Raw genomic sequence first — 23,680 nt, forward strand, 5'->3', positions numbered from 1 at the left:
CAGATTTGTCTAGAACACTGAGTGATTAAATGACCTGTATAGGGTCACATAGTGAGTATCTATCAGAAGAGGGATTTAATCCTGTATTTTCCTACTTTCTAGACCAGTTTTCTAACCCATTATCCAACATTGTTTCTTGGATTAAAAAAATACAAACTTCTCTATTTGGCATTCCCTGCACAATCTAACTCTAAACCTTTTTCAGGTTTATTTACTGTCTCTTATGCTTTGTGCTACGGTCAAACTGGCCAGTTAGGACATTTTAATTCCATTGAGAACACTATCTCTAGTGCATGAAATGTGCTCCTTCATTTTTAGCTCAGATCTAATACCACTTCTTCCTTGAAGCCTGTCTTGAAACATTCATCCCCTCCACCCCCAAACAGCCACTTATACCCTTGCCCCTAAAAATTATTTTGTACTTATTGCATATATATATATATATATATACATATATATACTTATATATTTGCATATGTATGCACACATATATAAATGTGTATATCTGTATATACTTATAAATATGTACATATAAATATAAATATGTAAATAAGTATTAATATACTTATAAATATGTATAAATATAAATAGATATATGTGCATATCTATATCTCTATATATCTACTTTTAAGTATACATATTTTGCAACACAGCTGCAAATTCCTTGAAAGAAGGGTCCGTTTCATTTTTGTCTCAATATTATTAACTCTAAGCACAGTTCTGGGCACATAAGATTACTTAATAATTGGTTGCTGATTGATCTTCAGCCTTAATCTATCTTCTAACATATCCAACTGCCTCCTGGACATCTCTACCTGGAAGTCCCAGTGGCACCCTAAGTTGGACATGCCTGGAGCAGAATTCATCACTTTTCCTATAAAACTTGTTCTTTCCCTAACTTTCATGTCTCATTTAATGAAGTCCTAGGTATATCATTTATGAAATCTCTCTCTTCTAGCCTTATAGACAACTCTGTTCTGCTTTTTGTTTGCTTAGTATTTTTTATGAAATCATAAAGGTATTTTAAGATTTCTTTAGAGATTCCATAATTATCTTCATTTGTATTTTTTCAATCTGTTATATTAATTTACTTCATTAAAATTTTCCTTTATGAATCTTTTGGGAAGTATCCATTTCAAAAAAAATGCAAGTACTGTTTCTATTTGAACAGATGATTTTTTTCCCTTTGGATAACATTCTTTGAAAACAGGAGATACTTTTTTGATAATAGAAATGCCATGAAAGAGAACCAAGTAGCTAAGCTACACTAAATATATGTAAAAGTCCCTACTAGAGATAACATCATTTTGAAGGCATAGAGGATATTTGGAAAAGAAAATACCATAATTTTATGGAAAAAAATGATAAAGGTGATGGAGAGAGCTTCAATGGTAGTCAACTAAATACCTATTTTCTGATTTTAATAAAATCTTTTGAGAAATAATCTGCACATATACTAAAGACACCATTGGTAAAGTCAGGAGAAGAGAACAAATAGACTCTCAAAATGATATTTTAAAAGTAAACTACATACAATCACAAACATAAATGAAAATATAGAGAATGCAAGTTTTTAGTATTTTTATTGACTTTAAAAAATATATCTTGATAACGTGAAATGTTGCATTAAAGAGCTCTTCCAAAAAGCTGTTTTGCTTAACTGATAACAATATATTTTTTTCAATGATCCTCAAATCACTAAGGTAAAATGATATGTAAAATAAGATAGCATATGTTAAACAAAGGTATTTGCTTCTCAAATCAAGAATGTCACTGTCAGTACCAAGTCCAAATTAAAGAGGGATTCTTTTATTTGTCCATGACATTGTTATTTAAGTCTTTCAAGATTATATAACTTACTAAATTATATCAATAAACACCCAAAAGATTTTGGTTTATCTATTCATAAGGGACACCAATTGAAGAAAGATTGTCTTTTGTCTGGATTATAATTTACAATTCAATGGACAACCTATGTTGCTGGCTAATCAGTAAATATATCTGTAGGACAGTCTTGTGGATAAACTATGAGTTGGGCCTGCAATTGAACAGAAGAAGAGTGAGATAGATTATCTTTGGAAAATGAAGTGTTCTTAATGAACTCAAATATGTCACTGAAATGAGGATACAATTTTTTTGTTTCATTAATTAATTATTTTTCTACTAATGCGATATAGTTCTTAAGCTATCGAATACCACAGTTTTCATAGAATTATAACTGAGGATCACTCAAAAGATAATGGAGAAATGTGTTGTGAGCATGAGTAAGTTTATAAATTATATTAGAGAAATTTTACAAGGAATCTTATTAGAAATGTGTGTGTGTGTAGAAAAGAAGGTAGGCCAGTCGCATAATTGGAGCCAAGAAAAACTGATTGATTACCCTTATATTTCAGGGGTATTCCATGCAAGGTCAAGTGATTTAGAGAAATGCCCTTAATTTATTGGGTGGGTATCCTATGGAGGATTGATGATAGACCATGCATAACTAGGAAATAGGATGAGACATATATGAGAAGAATGTGTTCTGTTATATTGAAGGAAGTACTCATATTAATGAGATTCCTACCTATTGCTTTATAGCTCCTCATTTTCTCTCTTCCCTTACTCCCTTTCAGTGCTTCATTTTTCCTCAAATTTTTTCCCCTGTGCTGGCAGGTTAGTATTTTTCTAGTAGAAGAAAAACTGTTAAGATTCCTGATCTCAGGATTCTAGAGTTAATGCTTTTTCCCCCCCTGAGGCAATTGGGGTTAAGTGACTTGCCCAGGGTCACACAGCTAGGAAGTATTAAATGTCTGAGGTCACATTTGAACTCAGGTCCTCCTGACTTCAGGGCTGGTGCTCTGTCCACTGCACCATTTATCTGCCCCTAGAGTTAAGTCTTGTTGTTAACTAATCCCACTGATATTATAGCTCATAAATCTCTTTCCCCACCTCCAAGTATTTCTCTTAAAAATCAATCACTGATACTTAATTGAAATTAAATAAAGCACTTATTGAAAATGCAAAAGAAACTTTTAATAATTAGATAATATTCCACTCATAAACAAATATATACAGATAACAATGGAGATAATTTTTCCATGATCTGTAGAGAAATTGAGTGCATGCTTAAAGTTCCAGGGAAATAAGATATGTACAAACTGACCAGAGTAACTTACAGTTCTAGAAGCACCCCAAGCTTCTTTGAGTCTCAGGAACTGCCCATAAAGATGCTAGATGAATCTAGCTTCTATTAAATAGATCTGAAACACACTGTGATATTCTAATACTTCACTTGATGTGATGTCTCTGCTGGACAATATGCCCCTTGGGGCCACTTTTCTGATGTTTTCCTCTCAGCTGTTCCTCTGTTAAGCTCAGTCTGCTTTTCAACAGCAGTGCTAGCTTCTGCCACTTCCAGTTTCAGATTCAGCTGATGCCTTCAGCACCCTTTATCTTTTTATTTTTATTTTTATTTTTATTTTATTTTATAGCTTTTTTTTTTACAAGTTATGTGCATGGGTAATTTTACAGCATTGATAATTGCCAAACCTTTTGTTCCAATTTTTCCCCTCCTTCCCCTACCCCCTCCCCCAGATGGCAGGTTGATCAATACATAGGTTAAAGTGTAAATTAAATACAATATAAGTATACATGTTCAAACAGTTATTTTGCTGTATAAAAAGAATCGGACTCTGAAATAGTGTACAATTAGCCTGTGAAGGAAATAAAAAATGCAGGTGGACAAAAATATAGGGATTGGGAATTCTATGTAGTGGTTCATAATCACCTCCCAGAGTTCTTTCTGCTCAGTGAAAGCTGAGCACCCTTTTTCTTAATCTGTCAAATTCTCTCCAACTCTGTGTTTTTGTATGATTGTCCTTTTCCTTTTCTACTTCTCAACAGGTATCAAGGAAGAGAATTATCTGCTGTCTTCCTTTTTTTTTCTCAGCAGTAAACAGATGACAGTAGTGAGAATTACCTCTTTTTGGTCAATCAAAGCTATTTGTCAATAAGTGATAACTGTAGAAAGTTAAGGCTTTTTTTTTATAGAGCTTAAATGATATACACACATGTACATTTATGTATTCATATGCATACATATATACATGCACACTACATATAGTATATATTTGAAATTCATATAAAATGCATAGAAATATACACATTCATATATATTTGTATTTATGTATATATATATATATATATATATAGAGAGAGAGAGAGAGAGAGAGAGAGAGAGAAAGAGAGAAAATGCCAACACAAACATATAGATACTGAGACTTCTATTTGTGAATAAATAAATAAGTATATTATATATGATATTCTATTTAAAAAGAAATGTTTATTCTATTTATATACAAATAAATTTATTCTATTTATATATATCTCTGTATATATTTATTTATATCTCTTAATTTAAAAACAAATTATATATTATATTTATGTAATATATATACATATAAATATGTAGGTGTGAATAATCAGTAGGAAATTTTCTATGAAGGATGTAATTTAATATAATAGTTTGTAGCATTATTATCATATTTTGGTACTTATCCATAATTGGGTTAAGTATAGTTGTCTGATAATCATAAAACAGTCCAATATTCATATATCCCTAGTTATTAACTCAGACTTCTCCAACTTTTCATATGCAAATAAACATGTGAAGTACAAAACATTTAAACCTATGTCACACTCAGTTCAAAGTTCAACAGATTTTATATGCAAATGAGCTCTACTATCTCAGAATACTGAGACAACCTTAATTTGGAAACTGCTTCCTCAGAAAACTAAAGGAAAATTATGTTCTAGGCAAATGAATTTGTCAAGGATTATTCCCCTTAAGGAAGTATTAACAATTATACCCTCAGGTTATATTTTCAATTTTTTATGAGATATGATATTCTACCCTCTATTAATAAATATGATATTATCTAAGCACACTTATAAAGCTGATCATTCATGATTATCAATGGGAGCAGCTAGGTAATACATTGAATAAAGGACTGGGTCTGGAGTCAGAAAAACAAGTTCAAATTTGGCTTCAAGCACTTATTAACTGTGAGACTCTGGGCAAGTCAATTAACTGTTGTATACCTCAGTTTCTTCATCTGTAAAATGGGAATAATCATAACCCCTAATTCTAGGTCAAATGAAATAATATTTATACAGCACTTAGCACAGTTCTTTGCACATAATAAATACTATATAAATAGTTAACTGTTCTTATTCTTAGTCACTGAATATTGCTGCTTATTGATATGCAAATTAATGTAGTATTTTTATCATTGTCTTGTCTGTACTCTAGCAATTATTGTCTTTTAAAAAATACAATTGGTACTTTCCATACATGATCTTGTGTTGTTAGTAGTTATTTGACCGTCTCTCCATTTACATGCTAAGCTCCTTGAAGGAAGAGATTATGCTTTTTTGCTCATCCAATGCCCAACACAAGGTCATGTACACATTGAACACTTAATTAATGTTTGCTGTTGATCATTGTTATAATGTTTTTCTTATAAATAAAGTTGTTTAGTTGGTAAATAAATATTTATCAACTACCTACTGAGTGCTAAGGGCTGCTAGTTGAAACAGTGAATAGAGAGAGCAGTGTGCCTAGAGTCAGGATGAGCTGAATTCAAATCTGACCTTAGACTTTTATTAGTTATTTGAGTCTGGGCAAATCACTTAACACTTTTGCCTCAGTTTCTTCATCTGTAAAATGAGCTGGAGAAGGAAATGTCAAATCACCACAGTATCTTTGCAAAGAAGATACCAAATAGGGTCATGAAATGTTGAGCTTTACTGAAATGACTGAACAACAGAACCATAAGGACAACTGTATGCAAAATGTTGTACTAAATCCTGGGGATATGAAAAAGGACAAAAGACAGAACTCCTATTCTTTAGTAGTTCATAATCTAATGAGGGAGACAATATGCAGACAATTATGAACAATTATTTCCATACATGATAAATGGAAATTGGTCAATAGAAAGAAGGCATTAACATTGAGAGGGATTAGTAAAGGGTCCCTATATTAAGTAGGATTTTAGCTGGACCTCAAAGGAAGGCAGGGAAGTCAGGAGACAGAGATGAAGGAAAACATTCTATATATATAACAGAAAACCAATAAAATGTCTGGAATTTTCAGTGGAAAGAGTGTGGATTTTGAATGAGAGATCCTGCATTCAAATTCTAACTCTTGTTATTTATTGGCAGTAAGCTCTTGGGCAAATCACTTTATTTTGATGAATCTCAGTTTCCTGATTGGTTAAATGAAGAGGATTAATCCAATGATTTATAATTCCCTTTTTAGTCCAAAATATTGGATATCAACATTGCTAGACTAGAAAGTTCAGTTAGCATTGGAGAGATTGAGAAGTGTACATCAAGAGTAAGTGATCATGTTCTATAATACAATTGCTAGAATGGTGCTTTTTAGGGACACTGGGAACCTGCCATAAACTCTTATACTGATAAGAATAATTTGCAAAATGTATTTGTAAAATGAAAGAGAAGTTAAAATGGAGCATTTTTATAATTACTTCCACATGAAAGGTGATGATGACTTTTTGAATTATGTTGGCCTTCTGATTCCCCCCAAAATGTGGTAGCTGTTTATTAACAATATTTAAGAACCTCTCATTCAAGGAGACAATGTCCACAGTATCAGTCTTAGAGACAAAAAAAAAAAACAAACAGAAAAATGAACAAACCCATATAATTCAGGGATAAACCTTAGTTTTTTTTTATTTTTTTATTTAATAGCCTTTTATTTACAGGTTATATGGATAACTTTACAGAATTGACAATTGCCAAACCTCTTGTTCCAATTTTTCCCCTCTTTCCTCCCACTCCCTCCCCCAGATGGCAGGATGACCAGTAGATGTTAAATATATTAAAATATAAATTAGATACACAATAAGTATACATGACCAAACCATTATTTTGCTGTACAAAAAGAATCAGACTCTGAAATATTGTACAATTAGCCTGTGAAAGAAATCCAAAATGCAGGTGGGCAAAAATATAGGGATTGGGAATTCAATGTAACGTAAACCTTAATTTTACTACTGATTTTATGCATGTGTGCTTTTAGGAGAATCATCACCTTTTGCACATTTTTTTCCAATTGTAAAATTTTGAGTCCATGTTATATTCCTTGGGTCTTAGGAATAGGAATACGTAAGAGTATTATCTTGGAAGTCAGAACACATAGCTTTCAGTTTTGACTCTGCTTCTAGAAATCTGTGTGACTCTGACCAAGTCCCTTAACTTCTACATATTCCAGCTCCACATGAATAAAACAAGAAGGATAGAATAGATCAAAACATCATATGAACTTTTGTTCATATGTTTCTTCTAGGGCCTAACAGTGCCTGGCCTAAAATAAGCATCTAATAACTGTTTCCTGATGGATAAGACAACAGGAATAGCTATAAAAACCAATAAAACATGGTCTCTAAGTTTCTATAAAGCTCTGAAATTTATATAACATTTAAAAGTTTTCCTTCAGGACTCATTTCATTTTACTGTTATAATCCTTTGAGAGAGAAAAAGCTCTATTCCTCTTTTCTTGTGAGGAAACTGAAGGTGAAGGGTTTTTAATCTTTCAATCAACAACTATTTCTTAAATGAATACTATGTGTTGGGCACTATACTAAGCAAGGGAAAAATAAAAGAAGGCAAAATAGTTCCTGTCCTCATGAATCTTACATTCTAATAACACAAATAAAGAAGGTAATACAAGTTATTTAAGATGAGATAGAATGTAACCTTAGAGAAATAAAACAATGGAATAATATCTATAAAGAATATAAATGTAAGCTTTTTGCAGAGAGATGACATTAAAAAGATTATAAACTAGGATCAGGACTGCTTAGTTGTTCAATATACCATATTAATAACAAAAATAAAATCATGTGTTGCAGAAAATCTTTTGAAAGAATACATTTTTATATGAAAAAAAATTAGAAATTATAGGATTAGGCTTTCCTTAATGAATAATGCCTATTTAAAGCCATCATTTTTAATGAGTAAACACTAGAAGCCTTTCCAATAAAGTAATGGGTGAAACGTGGATAACCATAATTACCACTAGTTCTAGAATGATTTTCTATGGTTATAAGACAAGAAATAATAAAGTAAGGCAACAAACATTGTCATAGAAGAATCAAAAGTATCACTTTGTATAGATGATATAATATTTTTATTTAGAAATTTCTAAGAGATTCAACCAAAATTTAATAGAAACTTTAATTTCAGTAAAACTATAGGACATAAATCAACACAAATTATCATTTCTGCTCAGTAGTAACAAAAATTAGCAGAGAAAAGTAGAAAAAGAAATTCTGCTAAAAATTACTATTGTTTTTTAGTTATTTCAGCCATGTCCAATGCATTGTGACTCCATTTGAAATTTTTGTGGCAAAGACACTGGAGTGGCTTGCCATTTCCTTTCCCAGTTTGTTTGATGGATCAAAAAATTGAGGCAGAAAAGGTTAAGTGATTTGACCAGGATTATTCACACAACTAGTAAATAGTTGAGGTCAGCTTTTTTTTCATATCATAATACTTCCTCTTATCAAAGATGTATGGGTAATCAATATCAGTATATAAAATCAAGAACTATTTCCCAGTAGCAGATAGTCAAAGCATAGGAAATTCTCGAGAAACAGGAAAAAATACTTCAAATCACTAATAATAAGAGAAATACAAATTCAAACTCTAATATTTTTTCTTCTCACAATTATCATATTGACAAACATGACAAAGAAAATAACTATTCTTGGGAAAAAAATAAAAGCAAAGACTCACTAATACATGGTTTGTGGTGTTCTTAAATAACCTAAGCATTCTGGAAATCATTTTGGATCTATACACCAAGAATCAGTAAACTACCTATTCTTTGATCCCCAAATAACTCTACTAGACCTATAAAAGAAGAAAGGATCTCTATTTGTAAAAAGAAAAACTAATTATGGCTATACTTTTTTGGGGGGTCTTGCAAAAAACTGGAGACAAAGTGGCTACTCATTAATGGAAGAATGACTGAATGAATTATAATTTATGAATGTAATATAACATTATTTGGCAATTAGAAAAAAGAAATTTCATATTTGGAGAAATTTGGGAAGATTTATGAACTGTTGCAGAATGAAGGGAGCAGAACCAGATTAACTATTTATTGAATGACTGCAAAAATGCATAAGAAAACAACCTTAACATATTTTAAAAATTCTGACTAATGACTCCAAAAAAACAATGTAGGAGCATGGTTTCTACCTTTTGGTAGTGAGGTGATAAATTATGGGTGCATAATGAAATATACATTTTTCAGACAGCTCAGACTGTGAAGTCAGAACTTCACATATTAATTTGCTCAACTATACTTTTATTAAAAAGAGGACTTTTGCTTTTGGGGTAGGCTTTGTATGAGAGTAGGACAGGCAGCAATAGTTATTCAAAAACATGTAAAAAATAAAGAAACTAAAGGGAGGTTCAATTTGGGTCACATTAAAGCAAAATAATATTAGTAATACTTTGTTGACTGTGCATTATTAGTAAGAATAATCAATATGATTTACAATTGTATTTACAATTTTTATTTCCTGTTCTCTTTATCTATAAATGTTCATGATGGTTGATAATTTTCTAGTACATATTTTAAAAGTCACTTTAAATGAAAAAAAAGAAAGAAAGGTTTGTCCTGACATGAGTCAGTGAAAACAAAATCTCAAAGGGATGGTTCCTAGGAAACTGTAAATCACATTTTCTTATTTTTCTTCTTTCTTAGATATCTTTCTTTCTAATGTTTTTAAGTATATATTTAAGTCACTTTGCATTATCTGTTCACATAACTACAATTAATAACAGGGAATCTTGGCCAGAAGGGAAAAGCCAGGTTTATATTAAAAAATATTTAAATGGGTAACTCCCTATATATACATACATATTACATATATATGTATGTGTGTGTGTATTATATATATATATATATATATATATATATATATATATATATAATGTGTGTGTGTAATGCTCACATATCATTAGTGAAGAATTGATTGTATTCTGAAATTCCTTGTTTATAGAATGTTATGTTGGAGGCTGTCAGCAAATAGAGTCATTATTTCTATGAAGATTGTGCTTTTAGATGTATTTGCTGTACAGAAAATATAAAACAAAAGACAATGAATGGAAGAAGAACAAAGATACACTTGTCCCTGGTATTGTGCCTTTCTCCTTTCTTTATATAAAATGGCATCTTCTTTGAAAGTTTGGAACTAGAACTCTTCATCTTGTGTATAATTTGCCTGATTCACTTATTCCTGGCTACTCTTAAAGCAAGGATGCATATTAATCATAAAGAAATAGAAATCCTATAATACATTCTAATTCTTTAGAAGAACTATATGGAAGACACTCATAATTCATAAGAGACACATTTAGAGATTAGAGATTTTAGAGATTGTGAATGGGGAAATCTGCATAGACTGACCTATAATGAAAATAAAGACCTTTTATCTTTCAGCTTTTCACTCATTCACTTAAAAAAAAACATAACAAAGGATACATATTAATACTAGATGCCAAAATGTACAGGAGGTAAAAATACCAGGATTGTGTAGTAGCAACATGCTCTCATATTATATCATGCCATGGGCAGATAAAGTGACATATTATGAATATTTAAAGCCAAGACATTGCTGATCCAAATATTCTGCGAATTTCCTCTCTTGTCATTGCATTTAGTCATATTGACACATCAATGGGAGATATGCTTTATTAAACATCTGTTTTGATAATTGAATATTGCTCTTTGTGGTACATGATATTCACAGGTTCATTATATTCACATTTTAGAAGAACTTACATTGATTGTATTTCCCTGAGTAGAATTTTTGGAGAGCCTGATGCAGTTCTCTTATCTTTGGATAATAACCAGGAGTTATGTTGGCTGGGATGTCATTTATAATACAAAAACAAAGCATAGATAGTTATATTTGGTGATATGATTTCAGCCTGAGGAAATTACTAAAACTAATTAAGATACTTGTAACTCCATTTAGGTCTGAAATTCTATAGTTGCTTTTTGGACAGTCATCAGTGATGAGGTGGTACCCCTTCAGTTTAATATGTCACCTGAAGGATCACTAAGGCAGCATTCTGGTATACATTTCAAAACCTTTGTTGGTTCTAGAACCAAATTCTGATGGGCCTTGTTAATTCATTTTAAAATTATAGAAATGTGTAGATAAGAAGCAATTTCTTTTTTAAGCTTCCTCATTCCCTTGCCACCAGGCTACCTTAACCTTAATCTATTTAAAACATAATAATTTTACTGAACTATCTTGAAATATGTGCCTTTTAATGTACTCAGTGTCTTTTGTTCCTACCTTCTCAAAAGTCAATGGATATCTCAGAGGTTTAATTTATTTTTCAAAATTCAATTATCTCAACTTCCTCAACAGTGGTTTGGTGATACATTAATAGAGAGAAGAAGAATGGCAAATTGTAGGGATTAGGAAAAACATTATAGAGAATATGAATTCTTAAACTTTTTTGCATTATGGACCCCTTTGCTAGTCTGGAGAAGTCTGTGGATACTTTTTGAGAATGAAATTTTTAAATGTATGAAATAAAATAGGATTATAAAAAAATCCAACATATTGAAATAGTTATCAAAATATTAAAACAAAACATTTATAGACTGTAAATTAAGAGCCCCTTGTGCAAAAAAGAAATGAAGAAAGAGAGAGATTTTATGAGGCAGAAGTTGGCAAACTATATTCTAGACATGGGACGCTACCAGGCAAAGGCAGAGAGATAAAAGATATAAAGCTATGTGTAAGGAACCAATTTGGCTGGATCATGAAGTGTGGTAATAGAAATAATTCATAGAAACCTGGAAAGATATATTGGTGCCAAGTAATGAAGGTCTTTAAGAGCTAAGCAGAGGAGTTATTTTATCATAAAGGCAACAGAGAACCACTAGAATTCATTGAGTAGATGATTGATATGGTAAGATGCGTATTTAAAGAAAAATCACTTTGGGAATCTTTTCCAGGATAAACTGAAATAGTGAGAAATTTGAGTCGGGGAGACCAATTAGGAGATAAGAAGTATAGATAAGAAGTGATGAGGGTTAGAGCTAGGGTGACATCTGTATATGTGGATACAAGGGGATTCATCTAAAGACTGCAAAAAGATAGAAAAAAAATTTTTTTGGCAAATAGATTTGTGGAATGATTGAGGAGTTAAATGTTATACCTAGACTATGATTGTTTTGGAAGAATGGTGCTGTCTTTGACAGAAATCAGAATGTTTGGAAGAAGAGTGGGTTTGGAGGGAAAAATAATGAATTGTGTATTGGATATGTTAACTTTATGATGTCTTCAGTACAACAGATTAATATATTTATCATCTCTCCCTCAACTGTTCCCCTCTAACTGAACAATAATTAACAAAAATCCTCATAATAAATTGTATAATCCAGAAAAATATTCCTACATTAAACAGTATTCAAATTTGTTTTTTCCAATTCAGCATTTTAAGTCCATCAATTCTTTATCAGGGTGAAGGTGGTGTGTTTCATACTCTGTCCTCCAGGCTTCTGACTTATTATTGGATTGATTAGAGTTTTAAAGACTTTTAAATTTTTTTTCTATAATCTTGTCATTGTATAAATTTTTTTCTAGTTCTGTTTATCTCACTTTGCATCAGTTCATAGAGATCTCCTGGTTTCCTGTGAAAATATACATTTCATCATTTTTATGGCATTATGCAATAATGAATCATTTATTGTGATTAATATGTAGAAAGCACTGTACTAAGCCCTGGAGATTCAAATAAAAAATAAGACAGCCATTGCTGTCAAGATCATTTTTTAAAAAAAGAAAACTTAATTAAACTTTATATTAAAGGTAAATTATTTTTCCAATTATATGCAAAGATACCTTTCAACATTCATTTTTGGTAAGATTTTTCTTCCTCCTTCCCTTACCGTCACCTCCTTAAGAGAGTAAGTAATGTGATCTAGGTTATAAACAAACACACACACACACACACATACACACACACACACACGTACGTATATATGTATATATCTATGCATATAAAACAATTATTTTAATATATTTTTCATATGGTTCATATTGGGAAAAATCAGAACAAAAAGGAAAAGCCACAAGAAAGTAAATAATAAAACAAAAATGTGAAACTATTGCATATAATGTTTGAGAAACTCATTTTTGATAGATATTACATTAACATTCTAATAATGTCCCTTATACTCATACATCATAATTTGTTTTAGCAATTTTCCAACTTCTGTTTTTTTATACAAAATGAGTCTGTTCAGAACAAGGGGGTTATAAAAAGATGTGTAGATTAATGGGAATGGGATAAAGAGAGAAAGAAAGAGTAGGGAGAGAGGATGAGAGAGATCTAGGGAGAGGGAGTAGGTTGAATAATAGTGAGGCAACATAATGGGTAGAAATAAAGCAGCAGGGACAGGACATAAGAGATATATCCAGACATATGATCAGATGTAAAATTTATTAGAAAAAAACAGGCATAGTATTCATTAATTCTAGATAAAGTTAAAGATAAGATAGATTTAATCAAAAGACAAAAATAAGAAAACTATATCAAATGTCAACCATATTAATCAATATTGTTTTAGACTACTTTAAACAACTACATAGTATAAGATTGGAGTATTGCTATGGTATAGAAAATGATTTAGATTTGAAAAATATAGAAAGACTTGGACTTATGAAGGAGGATGTTATCCATATACAGACAAATATTGGACAAAGATACATAGCTTCCTTATATAGATGTATATTAATATATATGTATATATATGAGTGTGATTAGAGATATCTATGTTTCTATGTGGATATGTATGTATATCTATGTTTAATTGTAGTCTTCTTTGGGAAGGTAGGGTGGGAAGGAAAAAGGAAAAAAAGAATAAAGTGTACAGCAGGAAAAAAAAGCTACAAGGAAGCAAAAAAAAAAAAAAGATGGATAGTTCTGAACACAATGTGTATTATTTATCATCTATGATTTCTTAGAATGGAAATTCAAAAAATATTTTGAATCTTCTCTTATTCTGCTGTGCACATGGCAATATTTTTTCTTTTTGCATTTTTAAAATAAATTTTAAATAATTAAACTTTTAAAATAGGTCTTTTTTTTCTTTTGATTAAAAAAATTTAATTTTTTTAATCTCTTTAGGATATTGACTTGGTAATGATATAGCCAGATTAAAGAGTATGCATTTAATAACTTTTGTGAGCATAGTTGCATATTGCTTTCCAAAAAGACTGGGATAAATCACAATTTTGACACTAGAATACTAGTGTGTCTGTTTTCTTTTCTTTTTCTTTGGCCTAATATTTTATGTTTCCTTTTTTGTCATTGTTAAACATTTGATGGATAAAAGGTAGAACCTTTGCATTTCTCTATTATTGATCCTGAGCATTTTTATATGGTTGCTAATAACTTGAATTTCTTCCTTTGAAAACTACCTGTTCATATTCTTAAACCACTTATCAATTGGGGAATGGCTCTTAGTCTCATTCATCTGAATCTCAAACAGCTTTTTGAATGAGCACAAAAATCAGGTAACCTCATTTATAATGAAATACCATGAAGATTTTTCTCCATAAATCTACAAGTCAAAATAAAATTTCCCCTTCAAATGAAATTCAGTAGTTATCACCATATTATCCCCATTATGAAAAAAAAAACAAACCAAAACCTAAACATATTAAATAATAAATTCATCATTAATTATTGTTAAAAGAAGCACCATGGAGTAATGGAAGAAGAGTCAGTTTCAAAGGCAGAAAGACTTGGGTTTAAGTCTCAATTCTGATACATTTTATTTGTTTGTTTCTGGGCAGATTATTAATTTTTCAATGTTCTGGACAGCTGTTTGACTTTAAGTGGTAGAGAAGATGCGAGCTTCCATTGGTAAAGGAATTTTTCTTACTCAGCAGTTGCCTTTACCACTGAAATTATAGATTTAGTTCCTCTCTCCTAATCATTAAGCATTTATTAAATATAACTGTGTTTTATTAATCTCCTATGTGATTAAATATTGCAATCTATTTGGTGAAGCTGGACACATACAAAATAAAGGATGGCATATGTGAACTAGCAAAGGAGAGAGAAAAATAATAAGTGCTAGAGAAGGGAGAACCCATCAAGATGTGGCATAGACTATCTGACCAATATGTTTACCATATATTTCAGTAAAAATCTAGTTTATGGAGTATTGACATATATACCCTTTTTTCAAGAGAAATGTGCTAAAATTATTATTGCTAATTTATTGTTAAATAAATCTAGTATAAATGAATAAAGTATAAATAAAAATATATATAAAAGTATCAAGTATAAATAAAAGTATATCGTATAAATAAATCTAGTTTATTGTTGAAATCTATTCCAAGTAAGTTTTTTTTTTTTAATGCTACCTATGCTACCATAACTTACTTTTTTTAGATTCAGTATTGCCTGGAAAGCAGATTGTTAACTCCAGATTTGGTTTCTTATTTGAGTTTGAACCTTTGCAGTATTACTTCGAGCAACAATTGGTTCTATATCCCAAAGAGATCATAAAAGAGGAAAAAGGACCTCCATGTGCAAAAATATTTGCAACAGCTCTTTCTGTGGCGACAAAAAATTGGAAAATGAGTGGATGCCCATCAATTGATGAATAAATAAATAAGTTATAATATATAAAAATAATGGAATGTTATTGTTTTATAAGAAATGCTGAATAGGCTGATTTCATAAAAGTCTGGAAAGATTTATACAGAATCAGTTTGTGTAAATTTACATGAACTGTACACAGTAACAGCAAGAGTGTGTGATGGTCAACTATGATAGACTTAGCTCTTCTCAGCAATTCAGTGATCCAAGGCAATTACAATAACGTTCGGATGGAAAATATCATCCATATCCAGAAAGAGAACTATGGAGACTTAATGCAGATCAAAGCATACAATTTTCACATTCTTTTCTTCTTTTTTCACTTTGTGTTTTTTTCCCTTTTTGTTCAGATATATCTCCTACTCATATAGAAATATGTAAAAATGAATATACATATATAATTTTAAGTTTTTAAAAAAATATGCTGTATGTTATCACCTGGATTCCTTGTGTTTTCCTTGATTGAAATCTAGAGAGTGAAAGGCAATAATAAGGTCAATAAGTTTTAGATAGAGGCATTTAGCAAATGGCAAAAATGTCAATGATTTAGTCTAATTCCCTTCCAAGATATAAAAGAGAAGACTGATTCACAATGCATTTAAAAAAATAGGCAACTGAGCTCCCATCATTACTGTGGGGTGTTATTCCACAATCTAATAAATCTTACAGTTGGGAAATATTCTTAATATGATATAGATAACCATTTGGTTATTGCTGTGCGTTTTTAGTATATCTTATAAAAATCACATTTGCTTTCTAGCTAAGGAAAGTAGAAGAGCCATAGAACATATTGTTTACAGTGAAATATTGGAGTATGCAAACTTAGTCTAGGAAAAGGAAAGGAAAGAGTTAATCTCATGCATTTTCCATTAAGATGGCTATAAAGTGACAATGGTATTATGCAAAAAATTTATATTCATAGGACAATTTTGATTCAGAAATGGAAGTCCCAGAAATTTGGGCCCTTTAAGAATCTATAATGTCAATGAATGAATAAATTGAAAGTTAAAGGAATTGAAATCTCATTGTAAGAGACAATAAAATATAAACAATATATTACAGAGGTTTAATATAGGGTATGGTTCACAGCATCTGGGTGACTGCTGCTTGGATTGTTAATCAGTCAAATGCTCAGGTGTTTAAGCTATTACCCAAGTACTATATTAATATAGTATTGACAATATTCTGCTATTTCTACTAAATATAATTTATTGCAATAACTATAGTTATATTGCATACCAAACACATATGTACAAATAGTGTAATTTGCAATATTTTTCCGTGTAGAAATAAATGAAATTCTGTCTTCTTATTAATGTTGTCACAGTAAATTCCCTTCAGATGGGGTAGTTCAAGAATTCCATGAAAAGCTACAAGAATTTTCTGACAATAACATTCTTGAGGGAAATCTGAACTTGTGAGGAGGGGATGAGAGACAGACAGACAGACAGAAGAGAGAAAAGAGGAGAGAGGAGAGAGGGAATGAGGGAGAAAGAGAAAGGCAAGGAAAGAGGGAGAGAGAGACAGGGAAAGGGAAATCCTTTGTATTTGTACATCAGGACATTAGTCTAGGGAAATGCAATATTACCAAAAGCTTCCTATCTTTCTGATCTCTCACTCTGGTAAAGGTAATAAGAAATGAGTACTGAAGAAAAGAAAGTACTCAATCTTTTAAGTTAATGGTTCTTAAATATTTTTATTCCAGGTTCCATATTATTCTGTGTTGTGAGGAACTGGGACACTAGGGAAGAATTGAGCAAGCAATTGGGAATATAACTCTTAAATTCAATCCAGGTCACTGTCACATCTGTGGGACATCCTTTTAGCTACTGTTTTAGGTATGGCATTGATTATGTGATTGTGTTTTCACTCTAAGGTTATGATTCCTCACTGAAGATAAAATTTATTAAGAAGGGGAGTGACAGAGTCAGACCTGCATTTTAGGCAGCTGTGTGGAGGCCAGTCTGACGAGGTGAGAAACTTGAAGCAGGAAGACCAATTAGGAGGCTGCATCAATGGTTCAGGTGAGAGATCATTAGGATGTGAACTTGGGTAACCATCATTTAAATAAAGGAAAGAGGATGGATGCAAGAAAATTGAAGGTAGAAATGACATGGTATGCCAACTGATTGAATCTGTGGAGTAAGGCAGAGTCAGGAGTAAAGGATAATGCTGATATTTCTTTAAGTGACCAGAAGAATAGTAGTGCCCTCAACAGAAATAGGGAAGCTAAGAAGAGTGATGTTTGCATGTGCGTGTATGTGATAATGAGTTAAGCTTTGTACATGTTACATTTGAGATGCCCATGGGACATTTATTGTGAAATGTCTAGTAGGTGGATTGGACAGATATAGCAGGGAGATCAAGAAAGATAGGAATTGAGATTTTACCTTTGGAGAGAGCAATTCCAGTCGAATAATGACAACTGAAGTCAAACTGCAAAGTGTTGGCTAGAACCTAAAAGAGAGAAAGAGGAGCTGTATCTTTTTCTTTCAGATTGTTGCTATATATATATATATATATATATATATATATGATGTTAAGAGAAGGCTGAGACTTAAATGAAAGGTTGGGATTATCTGTAAATATCAAGTATTCTCATTTTCTCTTTTACCAGTGATAATTCAAAAAAGCATGCATATTCAATAGGACTTGATTTCAATGGAAGAGCTTTTAGTACATTTCATATTTAATTTGGTTAACTTTGACTCTTATGGATGGCATGCGAATTGTCTATTACAGATGGCACCCTATGATATCTTATTTTCCCCTTCAAATCATAATCATAGTGAATTTTCTTTATCTGGCTTGGAGATAAAAACAGATTTGTACATTGTAGAACATATTTTAAAAATCAACAAACATGCTTAGCAAAATTGCTTGTAGAGGGTTTGAGAAGTGATTTCATGAAGCAGAAAGCGAGCCTGAGCTAAATAGGCTCAGGCTTAATTCGGATTGACAAAGCAGTCTGGTTTTTTCAAAGCATTTGCATGGTGGTTGCTAGTGCAGTGGCATCAACAGGGCAAGTTAAAAAGACTGGAGAGCTATTAAATGCACAATCTTGTAGCATCCTCCTAATGATCCTCAAGAGAATCAAAGCAGTGATAATCAGGCTTGGTGAAATAATATAGATGAAATAGGCTAGAGAGCACATGATCTCAGAATAAGGATAACCTGAGTTCAAGTCCTTTTGGACGCAGTTGTGATCTAAGGCAAGTAAGGTTACCTACCACTGTCCTAGGCAAATATCTAAGATTGGCTTAATAGCAGGAGGGAGGCAGTGAATTTCTTTAGCATTTAACACCCTAAACTGATGAAGTTGCAGATCTATTAAAAAATGGTTTTGATGCAAAAACCAATAGACTTGTAATACATTTATGTTGGTAAATGTTTAATAACCCAGTTTAGGAAAAAAGAAATGTATGCGGGACATACTTTTAAGTTTAATCAACATTATTAACATTTTTTTCCATCACTTTCTTCAAGGCTCAACAATTAACAAAATAATAAATTTCTCCCTATTTCTCAGTTGTAACTGCTTAGACAGATATTTAACAATCAGCTCCCCCAAGCTACTGGAGCTTGGCCCAACTCAACCCTATTAAAAAAAAAAAAAAGATGCCTTCCCTTGGAGATTATTTCCTATTTACCCTTAATACATGTTATCTATATATTGTCTCCCTCTTTTCCCCTTATATCTGGGTGGGGAAACTCTTTTCTGCCAAAATCCATTTGAATATATATAGCATTATTTACACAAAACTATCAATTTAAAGAATTCAAATAGGGTGAGTTTGTTCTACCTAGCTTTCAGTTATCACTGCCTATGGTTGATTATGCAAATCCCAGAGGTTTCCTATATTGTAGGGACTGTCTTTTGGTTTTCTTGGAATCCCCAGGGATTAGCACAATGTTGGGCACATTTTGTTATTTAATTGTTTCAGATGTGTACAACTCTTAGTGACCTCATTTGTGTACATAGCTGGGTTTCTTTTGTTTTGTTTTGTTTTCTTGGAGGCAATTGGGATTTTAAGTAACTTGCCCAGATTCACACATTCAGTAAATGTCTGAAGCCAAATTTGAATTCAGGAACATGGACTTTCCTGACATCACTGAGCCACTTAATTGGCCCCAAGTAAATGGGCCAAGAAATAGCTTGAACACATAAATAATGGAATTTACACTTTTGTATGCCATCTTTTCCCATTTTGTTTATATATCTGAATATTTTTTATATTAATGGATGCTGCTAAGAAGAGAAATTTTAATTTTTAAAAAAGGCTTGGGCTTCTGATAGCTACTTATTTGATAACCTTCATACTTATTACAAGGTTTTAAGTGACTTCTGATCTAAGTTTCTTTTGTTTTAATCATTCTGCCAAAAGTGCAATTTTAATGTAAAATTAAAATTCTCATTGTAAATTGGGCATAACAATGTCACCTATCTAATAGGGTTGTTGTGAAGATTGAATGAGTCAATATGTAAAGTGCTTTGCAAACTCTAAAGTTTATGTAAATGTTGGTCTTAATACAAATGCTATAATGGAATTTTAATAGATATTGCTGGTGATGAGGCATTTCAAAAATATTTATTACATATGTGCTATATGCAAGGCAACATAGCATGTGCTAGGTCTGTGCTTCCACTGGTATAAAAAATCCTGGTTTTTATGCAGTTTTCTATTTGGTTTGCATGGTACCTCTGTATAGATTGGGAATTTTGTTGTTGTTATTCTGTCATTCAATCGTGCATAACTCTTTGTAACATTATGGATCAGAGGACATCAGGCTCTTCCACCCCCCGCTATTTACCAGTCTGTCCATGACAGTATTTATCTATCCCATCCACTGCCATCACCTTCTATTTTATCTTCAATTTTTCCCAACATCTTTTCCAATGAGTCCTGTCTTCTCATTATGTGACTAAGGTATTTAAGCTTTAGCTTCAGCATTTGACCTTCCAGTGAATAGTCAGAATTAATTTTTTAAAATATTGACTAGTTTGATGTCCTTGCTGTCCAAGGGACTCTCAAATTTCCTCTCTAGCACCATAATTGAAAAGTGTTGCTTCTGCAGCACTCAGTTTTCCTCTCTCCAACTCTCACAGTCATACATTGCTACTAGAAAACCACCAGCTTTGATTGTAAAGGCTTTTTTCAGTTATGCTGTAAAAATTTGTCAAAGCTTCACTCTTTGCAATATGATATGTTTGCACATCTAGAAAAAATAACTAAAAACTTGAAATAATTAACATTAGCAAAGTTGGAGGATATAAAACAAATATATAAATCATCATCATTCCTATATGATTCTAATAAAATCCAGCAGCAGGAGATAGAGAAATTCCATTTAAAATAAATGTAGACATTATAAAATATTTGGAAATCTACCTGACAAGAAAAACTATTATGAACTCAGTTACAAAACACTTTTTGCAGAAATAAAGTCATATCCAAGAAAATGGAAAGATATCAATTGCTCATAGGTAGTTAGAGCCATTATACTAAAGATGACAATTCTACCTAAATTAATTTACTTGTTCAATGCCATACCAATCAAACGACCAAAAAAATATTTTATAGAGCTAGAAAAAATAATAACAAGATTCATCTGGAAGAATAAAAAATTAAGAATATCAAGAGAATTAATGAAAAAATGCAAAAGAAGGTGGCTCATCCAAAACAGAGGCAAAACTATATTATAAAGAGGCAATTTCATACTGGCTAAAAGAGCGGTGGATCAATAGAATAGATTAGACATACAGGACATAGTAGTAAATCACTGTAGTAATCCAATGTATGATTATCTCAAAGATTCCAGCTTCTGGGATAAGAACTCACTATTTGGTAAAAATTGCTGGGAAAACTGGAAAATAGTATGACTGAAACTAAACATAGACTAACATCTCTTGCCATTTACTGATATAAGGTCAAAATGCATCATTTAAAGATGTCAATTTGTTAAATGAGTTTTGTTTTTCTTTTTTTCAATAGGAGGAGGGAGGCAGGAGATAAAAAATGCTTGTTAATATGAAAAATAATTTTAAGAATATAATTTTATGAAGAGAAGAGCACTATTGTTTACAAGAAACACATTTAAAGCAGGGAGATACATATAGAGTAAAGGTAAAAGGCTGGAGCAAAATCTATTATGCTTCAGGTGAAGTCAAAAAAGCAGGGGTAGCCATCCTTATCTCAGATCAAGCAAAAGCAAAAATTGATCTAATTAAAAGAGATAAGGAAGGAAACTACATCCCCCTAAAGGGTAGCATAAACAACAAAGCAATATCAATATTAAACATATATGCACCAAGTGGTATGGCATCCAACTTCCTAAAGGAGAAGTTAAGAGAGTTGCAAGAAGAAATAGACAACAAAACTGTAATAGTGGGAGATCTCAACCTTGCACTCTCAGAATTAGACAAATCAAACCACAAAACAAATAAGAAAGAAATTAAAGAAGTAAATAGAATATTAGAAAAATTAGGTATGTTAGATCTTTGGAGAAAATTGAATGGAGATAGAAAGGAATATACTTTCTTCTCAGCAGTTCATGGAACCTATTCAAAAATTGACCATATATTAGGACATAAAGACCTCAAAATTAAATGCAAGAAAGCAGAAATAGTAAATGCTTTCTTTTCAGATCATGATGCAATAAAAACTACATTCAACAAAAAGTTAGGGGGAAATAGACCAAAAAGTAATTGGAAACTAAACAATCTCATCTTAAAGAATGATTGGGTGAAGCAGCAAATTATAGATACAATTAATAATTTCACTCAAGATAATGACAATGATGAGACATCATACCAAAATTTGTGGGATGCAGCCAAAGCGGTAATAAGAGGGAATTTTATATCCTTAGAGGCTTACTTGAATAAAACAGAGAAAGAAAAGATTAATGAATTGGGCTTGCAACTAAAAAAACTAAAAAAAGACCAAATTAAAAACCCCCAATCAAATACTAAATTTGAAATTCTAAAATTAAAAGGAGAAATTAAAAATATTGAAAGTAAAAAAACTATTGAACTAATTAATAAAACTAAGAGTTGGTTCTATGAAAAAGCCAATAAAATAGATAAGCCTTTGGTAAATCTGATTAGAAAAAGGAGGGAGGAAAATGAAATTAGTAGTCTTAAAAATGAAAAGGGAGAACTTTCCACCAATGAAGAGGAAATTAGAGAAATAATAAGGAGTTATTTTGCTCAACTTTATGCCAATAAATTTGATAACCTAAGTGAAATGGATGACTACCTCCAAAAATATAGACTTCCCAGACTAACAGAGGAGGAAGTAAATTGCTTGAATAGTCCCATTTCAGAAAAAGAAATAGAACAGGCAATTAAACAGCTCCCTAAGAAAAAATCCCCAGGACCAGATGGATTTACATGTGAATTTTACCAAACATTTAAAGAACAATTGGCCCCAATGCTATATAAATTATTTGATAAAATAGGGAATGAAGGAGTCCTACCAAATTCCTTCTATGACACAGACATGGTACTGATACCTAAACCAGGTAGGCTGAAAACAGAGAAAGAAAATTATAGACCAATCTCCCTAATGAATATTGATGCTAAAATCTTAAATAAGATATTAGCAAAAAGACTACAGAAAATCATCTCCAAGATAATACACTATGATCAAGTAGGATTTATACCAGGAATGCAGGGCTGGTTCAATATTAGGAAAACTATCAATATAATTGGCCATGTTAATAACCAAATTAACAAAAACCATATGATCATCTCAATAGATGCAGAAAAAGCATTTGATAAAATCCAACATCCATTCCTATTAAAAACACTTGAGAGTATAGGAATAAATGGACTTTTCCTTAAAATAATCAGCAGCATCTATTTAAAACCATCAGTAAGCATCATATGTAATGGAGACAAACTGCAACCATTCCCAATAAGATCTGGAGTGAAACAAGGTTGCCCACTATCACCGTT

General features: G+C 31.4%; 1 protein-coding gene across 4 annotated transcripts in view; it reads left to right on the forward strand.

Moving 5' to 3' along the window:
* TAFA2 (TAFA chemokine like family member 2) overlaps positions 1-23,680 on the forward strand; it is a 539,444-nt gene that overhangs the window by 382,080 nt on the left and 133,684 nt on the right. For 3 of the 4 annotated variants that reach the window (XR_004229940.1, XM_031940952.1, XM_031940950.1), the window contains one exon: positions 17,600-17,747. The exons of the other annotated variant lie outside the window; for it this stretch is intronic. The gene's annotated coding sequence lies outside the window, so the exon portion shown is untranslated. The remainder of the gene's footprint in view (positions 1-17,599; positions 17,748-23,680) is intronic. 4 annotated transcript variants of the gene reach the window in all.

Source organism: Sarcophilus harrisii, chromosome 5, assembly GCF_902635505.1.
Source record: "Sarcophilus harrisii chromosome 5, mSarHar1.11, whole genome shotgun sequence".
Classification (NCBI taxonomy): Eukaryota; Metazoa; Chordata; class Mammalia; order Dasyuromorphia; family Dasyuridae; genus Sarcophilus; species Sarcophilus harrisii.